Below are 7,539 nucleotides of genomic sequence, written 5' to 3' on the forward strand. Positions count from 1 at the left end.
CATTTGGTGCCCAAACAACTTAATGAGTAATTTTTTTAGTTCAACCATTCAACTAATTTGGAATAGTGTAATTTAACCCAATTCTCTTCAACTTATCCATGCGAATCGTAGGGATTTGTCAAATGATTGCAAAAATCTCTCTACAACATTCTTCTAGTAATCCTATCTAAAAAGAAATGAGGTCAGTTTTTGGTTTGACCCAATTTTGATGAAATCATGCTGGATCTCAGGGATCATCACATCCCTTCATGATCACAGATTCTAGAACCGGAAGGAAAACTGAGGTCTACTAGTCCAATCCCTCATTTCTGCAAATGAGGAAAACCTTGCAAGGCTTATCTAAGGTCTACCAGGAAGGAAGTAACTTTCCAAAAGTTCAGAATTTAAAAATTTTGGCAGGAATTAAAGTAAAATTTATCAGCCTAGAATTTATGGGCTCTACTATCTTCTCTGTTTTGAAGATCAGGTCCTTCTCCAGTTCCCTGACACTTCGCCCAGTCTCTGTGATTATTCAAGATCGTTGACTCAGCACTCATACCTTCTAGCTATGTTGGTATACCTCCCTTCCCCCTGGATGTTTAGTTCTCCTAGTTTTGGCACCTTGAACTCTTCAGAAGCAGCTAAATGATCTTTCACCATTTAATTTCTTTTGGGTTCCAACTTACTATTAACTATTTAAAAACCATTCTGGTCTAAGTACCATTTTCCTTGTCAGGAAAAAGAACCAAAATGAAAGGTGATGAATTCTCCCTTTGTCATCTGTTGATTTGGAGAATTTATCATTATGTCGCTACACCAACAAGCCCCATTTTGAGTGGGACGATTTGCCAAGCATTCAGGGTAGAAAGACCTAAGCCAAACCAAGAACTCTGACCTCAAGGAGTTAGCATTTTAGTAAGCTGAGTAAGTATGCATATATAAGGAATACCTAAGCAATAAAGAAAAATTTTGGCAGGAAGGGCATTGAAAGCTGTTAGAATCAGGGAAGGCTTCATGCACCTGGACTGAGTTCTGAAGGAAACAAGGGATTCTAAGAGGCCAGTGTGAGGAAGGGCATATTGCAGGCATAGGGGATGGCCAGTTCAAATAATGGAGATAGAAGATGGAGTAAAGCAGGTGAGGAACGGTAGCAATGACAGATGCATGAAGGGAAGTAGGGTAGAATAAAAGTACAGAGGGAGTGTAACTATGGGCAATTGAGGTTAACTGTGGCTTACTGAGTAAAGGAGGGATGTTGTCAGGCTATACTTTAGGAGAAATATTTAAACAGGGCTCACTATGTTGCTCAGTGGTGGGATGGCAGAACAAGCCTCTGGGAGTATGTTTTTTTTCAGTTATAAATCAAAGATCCAGGTTTCCAAATAATTAAAAGATAAGGCTGCACCCAAAATCTTGTTTAGGTTGGGATGTTAACATTTCGACGATATGTATTCTCTCAAGAAAATGCAGATAATTCAATCTATACCCTCCTCTCCAAAAAAAAAAAAGAAAAGAAAAGAAAAGAAAGAAAGGAAAAAAAGAAAATCCAATGGTTTGTTCTAGGATATACTTCCAGAACAGAACCAGCCTCTGGGAGTATGTTTTTTCTAGTTATAAATCGATGATGCAGGTCTCCAAATAGTTAAAAGATCGGGCCACACTCAAAATCTTGCTTAAGGTGGGATTTTAATATTTTGACAATATATACTGCTAAAAATATATGTTCTCTAAGAAAATGCAGATAATTCAATTATGCAACTTCTCTTCAAAAAAAAAATAGGAAAGAAAGGTTCTAGATCTGATTTTTCTTGTATGGCAAGATAATTATATAAATATGTATATGTATATTGGATTTAACATATACTTTAACATATTTAACATGAATTGGACAACCTGCCAGCTAGGGGAGGGCATGGGGGAAGGAGGGGAAAAGTGGGAACAGAAGGTTTTGCAAGGGTCAGTGGTGAAAAATTACCCATGCACATGTTTTGTCAAGAAAAAGCTATAATAATTAAAAAAGGGGGAAAAAAAGAAAATCAAATGGTTTGTTCTAGGATATACAAGTGAATGTTCTCATTTCCCCCTTCCCCTCAGTTTCCCAAAGTTTAGAGGTGGTGGACACCTGGGCTGTGGACTAGACCATCTGGTGACACTGACAGTTAAAGGGTCCTGAATAACTGAAAAGCTCTTTTACAAGTTTCCTTTCCAACAGCAGTTAATATGCACAGTTTTCAAATATGAAAAGGCAAAACCAGGTAGGATTAAAGAAATCAGAGGTACTATACTAAAGGACACTTTGCCAGATACAGATCTATTTAGGCTTTCCAGACAGAGCACTCCAAGCCTCCTGAGATGATCTCCTTGTACTAAGAGTCTGCAGAGCCCTCCGCTACCCCACCAGCCCCTTAGTCCACTCCACAACAAACACAGAACCAAAGAGACCGGGACACTGAGGTGAGTGTTTTCACCCTCCCACAAGGATGCTTACTTATTCGAATAAATATGGGTGCCAGGGCCATAAAGATAAACACCAAAGACAAAAATCAGCCTCCAATATTCTGGATTGGCAGTGCCCAGGGAAAGCCAGGCTGCAGGCATGACTGCATGGGCGTCCACTAATGGAAGTGCTCTTACTGACAGAATACCCTCTTTGGGGAGGACTCAGCAGAGTTGCGAAGGAGCTTTCCCAGTCACTGATGACTTTTTCACAAACTCCCTGGCATCTCTTGGACCCCTGCCTTGTTCAGGAACACACACCCCCGGAAACACGTAAACCCACATTGCCTTGTTCAAAAACAGCCTGGAAATTCTTGGACCCCCTGGCAATTCTAAGACCCCCTCCTTGTTCAAGAACCCCCTAGCATCTTTTGGATGTTCTGTCTTGATCAGGAATCCCCTCACAACTCTAGGACCCCTTGCCTTGTATAAGACTTCCCCAGGTAGTTCTTGGACCCCTTGCCTTGTTCAGGAACCTCCTGGCACCTATTGGACCTTCTTTTGTCAGGAACCCCATGGCATGTCTTGTACCCCCGACCTTGCCCAGGAATCCCCTCACAACTCTAGGACCCCCTGCCTTGTTCATGAACCCTCTGGCACCTCTTGGACTCCCAGCTTTATTCAGGAACCTCCTGGCACTTATTGGATGCTCTACCTTGCTCAGGATCCCTGTGGTATTTCTAGGATGCCCTGTCTTTTTCACCCCCCCCCATGGCATTTCTTGGACTCCCTGCCTTATTCAAAAACACCTTGGAAACTCTTGGATGCCCCGCCTTGTTCAGCAACCCCCGGGCACCTCTTTGAGCCCCAACCTTTTTCAGGAAGTCCCTGCCACACCTGATACCCCCGGAGCTTTTCAGGAACCCCCAGGCACCTCTTGAACTACCTGCCTTGTTCAGGAATGCCCTGGAAACTCGAGGACCCCCTGCCTTAATATTCAATATTATATTAGAAATACTAGCTTTGGCAATAAGAGAAAAAAGGAGATTAAAGAATTAGAGTAGGCAATGAGAAAACCAAATTATCACTATTTGCAGATGATGTGATGGTATTCTTAGGGAACCCTAGAGAATCAACTAAAAACCTACTAGAAACAATCCACACCTTTAGCAAAGTTGCAGGGTACAAAATAAATTCACAGAAAACATCAGCATTTTTATATATTACCAATGAAGTCTAACAGCAAGAAATGAAAAGAGAAATTCCATTCAAAATAATTGTAGAAAGTAGAAAATATTTGAGAATCTGTCTGCCAAAGGAAAGTCAGGAACTACATGAACAAAACTACAAAACACTTTCCACAAAAATAAAGTCAGATCTAAACAAATGGAAACATATCAAGTGCTCTTGGATAGGCCAAGCAAAGATAATAAAGATGACAATACTCCCTAAACTAATGTATTTATTTAGTGCTATACCAATCAGACTCCCAAGAAACTATTTTAATGACTAGAAAAAATAACAAAAAAAATTCATCTGAAAGAACAAAAGGTTGAGAATCTCAAGGGAATTAATGAAAAAAAAAAATCAAATGAAGGTGGCCTAGCTGGACCTGATCTAAAACTATATTATAAAGCAGTGGTCATCAAAACCATTTGGTATTCGCTAAGAAACAGAATAGTAGATCAATGGAATAGGTTAGGTTCACAGGATAAAATAGTCCATAACTATAGCAATCTAGTGTTTGACGCACCCAAAGACCCCAGCTTTTGGGATAAGAATTCATTATTTGACAAAAACTGCTGAGAAAGTTGGAAACTAGTATGACAGAAACTAGGCATGGACCCCCACTTAACACCATATATATAAGGTCGAAATGGGTTCATGATCTAGGCATAAAGAACGAGATTATAAATAAATTAGAAGAGCATAAGATAGTTTACCTCACAGACCTGTGGAGGAAGAAGGAATTTGTGACCAAAGAAGAACTAGAGGTCATTATTAATCATAAAATAGAAAATTTTGATTATATTAAGTTAAAAGGTTTTTGTACAAACAAAACTAATGCAGACAAGATCAGAAGGGAAGCAATAAACTGGGAAAACATTTTTACAGCCCAGGGTTCTGATAAAGGCCTCATTTCTAAAATACATAGAGAACTGACTCTAATTTATAAGAAATCAAGCCATTCTCCAATTGATAAATGGTCAAAGGATATGAACGGACAATTTTCAGATGGTGGAATTCAAGCTATTTATAATTATATGAAAAAAATGTTCTAAATCACTATTGATCAGAGAAATGCAAATTAAGACAACTCTGAGATGCCACAACACACCTGTCAGATTGGCTAAGATGACAGGAAACGATAATGACCGATGTTGAAGGAGATGCGGGAAAACAGGGACACTAATACATTATTTTTGGAATTGTGAATGCATCCAACCATTCTGGAGAACAGTTTGGAACTAAGCTGAAAAAGTTATCAACCTGTGCATACCCTTTGATCCAGCAGTGTTACTACTGGGCTTATATCCCAAAGAGATACTAATGAAGGGAAAGGGACCTGTATGTGCACGAATGTTTGTGGCAGCCCTCTTTGTAGTGGCCAGAAACTGGAAACTGAGTGGATGCCCATCAGTTGGAGAATGGCTGAATAAATTGTGGTATATGAATGTTATGGCATATTATTGTTCTGTAAGAAATGACCAACAGGATGATTTCAGAAAGGCCTGGAGAGACTTACACGAACTGATGCTGAGTGAAATGAGCAGGAGCAGGAGATTATTGTACACGGCAACGACAATACTGTATGATGATCAGTTCTGATGGACCTAGTCACCTTCAGCAATGAGATAATTGCGACCAGTTCCAATGATCTTGTGATGGAGAGAGCCATCTACACCCAAAGAGAAGACCGTGGGAAATGAGTGTGGAGCACAACATAGCATTCTTACTCTTTCAATTGTTCGCTTACATTTTGTTTTCTTTCTCAGGGTTTTTTCTTTCTTTCTAGATCCAATTTTCCTGTGCTGTAAGATAACTGTATAAATATGTATACATATATTGGATTTAACATATACTTCAACATAATGAACATGTATTGGATTACCTGAAATCCAAGGGAGGGGGTGCGGGGAAGGAGGGGAAAAGTTGGAACAGAAGGTTTTGCAGGGGTCAGTGTTGAAAAATTACCCATGCAAAAGATTTGTAAATAAAAAGCTTTAATTAAAAAAAGAAAGAAAAAACAAGCCCTAGCCCTTCTTGGGCCCCTGCTTGTTCAGGAACCCCCTGGCACTACTTAAATCTTTTATTTTGTTCAGGAACCCCGAGAATTCTTGAACCCCCCACCTTGTTCAGCAACCCCCTCCAACACCACTAAAATCCCTTGCCTTGTTTAAAAACTTAGACCTTTTGCTTTGTTCTTCTGGACCATCCTGGAACCTTTTGGACCCACAGCATTTTTCAGGAACACCTGAAACTTCTTGGACCCCTTACCTTGTTCAGGAACCTCTTGGAAACTCCCTGCCTTGCTCAGGAACTCCCAGGAACCTTTTGAACACCCTGCCTTTTTCAAGTACCCACTAGCACCTCTTGAATCCCCACCTTGTTCAGGAACCCCCAGCATCTCTTGGACCCCCTGCCTTGTTCAGGAACCCCCCAATATCACTAAAACCCCTTGCCTTCTTTAAAAACAGCCTGGAACCTCAAAACAGCCTGGAACCTCTTGGACCCCCTGCCTTTTACAGGAACCCTTTGGCAACACTAGGACCAGTTGCCTTGCTCAGGAATCCCCTGGCACTTCTTGGAGCCTCTGACTGGTATAGGAACCCGCTGGTACCCTTTGAACCCCCTGCTTTGTTAAAGGACCCCCAGGAACTTTTGCACCCCCTGCCTTTTTCAGGAAGCCCCTAGCACCACTTAGATCTTTTGCTTTGTTCAGGAACCCCCTGCCTTGTTCAGGAACACCCTGGAACCTCCTGGACCCCCCGATTTGTTTAGAAACCCTGACACCACTTAAACCCCCTGCCTTTTTTTTTAAAAAAACAGCCTGGAACCTCTTGGACTCCCTACCTTGCTCTGGAATACCCTGAAATCTTTTGGACCCCCTGCATTTTTCAGGAACACCCTCGAACCTCTTGGACTCCTTACCTTGCTCAGGAACCTCTTGGAAACTCTAAGACACCCTGCCTTGCTCAGGAAGCCCCAGGAACCTTTAGAACACCCTGCCTTGTTCAAGTACCCACTAGCACTTTTTGAACCCCCACCTTGTTCAGGAACCCCCAGCACTTCTTGGACCCCCTGCCTTGTTCAGGAACCTCCCCAACACCACTAAAACCCCTTGCCTTCTTTAAAAACAGCCTGGAACCTCTTGGACCCCCTGTCTTTTACAGGAACCCTTTGGCAACACTAAGACCAGCTGCCTTGCTCAGGAACTCCCTGGCACTTCCTGGAGCCCCTGACTAGTATAGGAACCCTCTGGTACCCTTTGAACCCCCTGCCTTGTTCAGGAACACCCTGGATCCTCCTGGATGCCCCGATTTGTTTAGAAACCCTGACACCACTTAAAGCCCCTGCCTTTTTAAAAAACAGCCTGGAACCTCTTGGACCCCCTGCCTTGCTCTAGGATTCCCTGTAATCTTTTGGACCCCCTGCATTTTTCAGGAACTACCTTCAAACCTCTTGGACTCCTTACCTTGTTCAGGAACATCTTGGAAACTCTAGGACTCCCTGCCTTGCTCAGGAACTGCCAGGAACCTTTTGAACAGCTTGCCTTGTTCAAGTATCCACTAGCACCTCTTGAACCCCCACCTTGTTCAGGAACCCCCTGGTATCTCTTGGACCCCCTGCCTTGTGCAGAAACCCCTGGCAACTCTAGGATCCTTCTCCTTCTTCAAGAATCCCCTGTAAACTCTTGGACCCCTTGCCTTGTTCAGAAACCCCCAGAACCCTCTTGAACATCCTGCCTTGTTCACAAAGTCCCTGGCAACTCTAGAACCCTTTGACATGTTGTGTAACCCCTAGCCCCTCTTGGACCCTACAGCTGGGTTCAGAACCACCCTGGTACTTCTTGGATTTTTGTCTTGATCAGGAACCCCCTGGAAACTCTTGAATACCCTGAGT

Source organism: Sarcophilus harrisii, chromosome X, assembly GCF_902635505.1.
Source record: "Sarcophilus harrisii chromosome X, mSarHar1.11, whole genome shotgun sequence".
NCBI classification, from domain to species: Eukaryota; Metazoa; Chordata; class Mammalia; order Dasyuromorphia; family Dasyuridae; genus Sarcophilus; species Sarcophilus harrisii.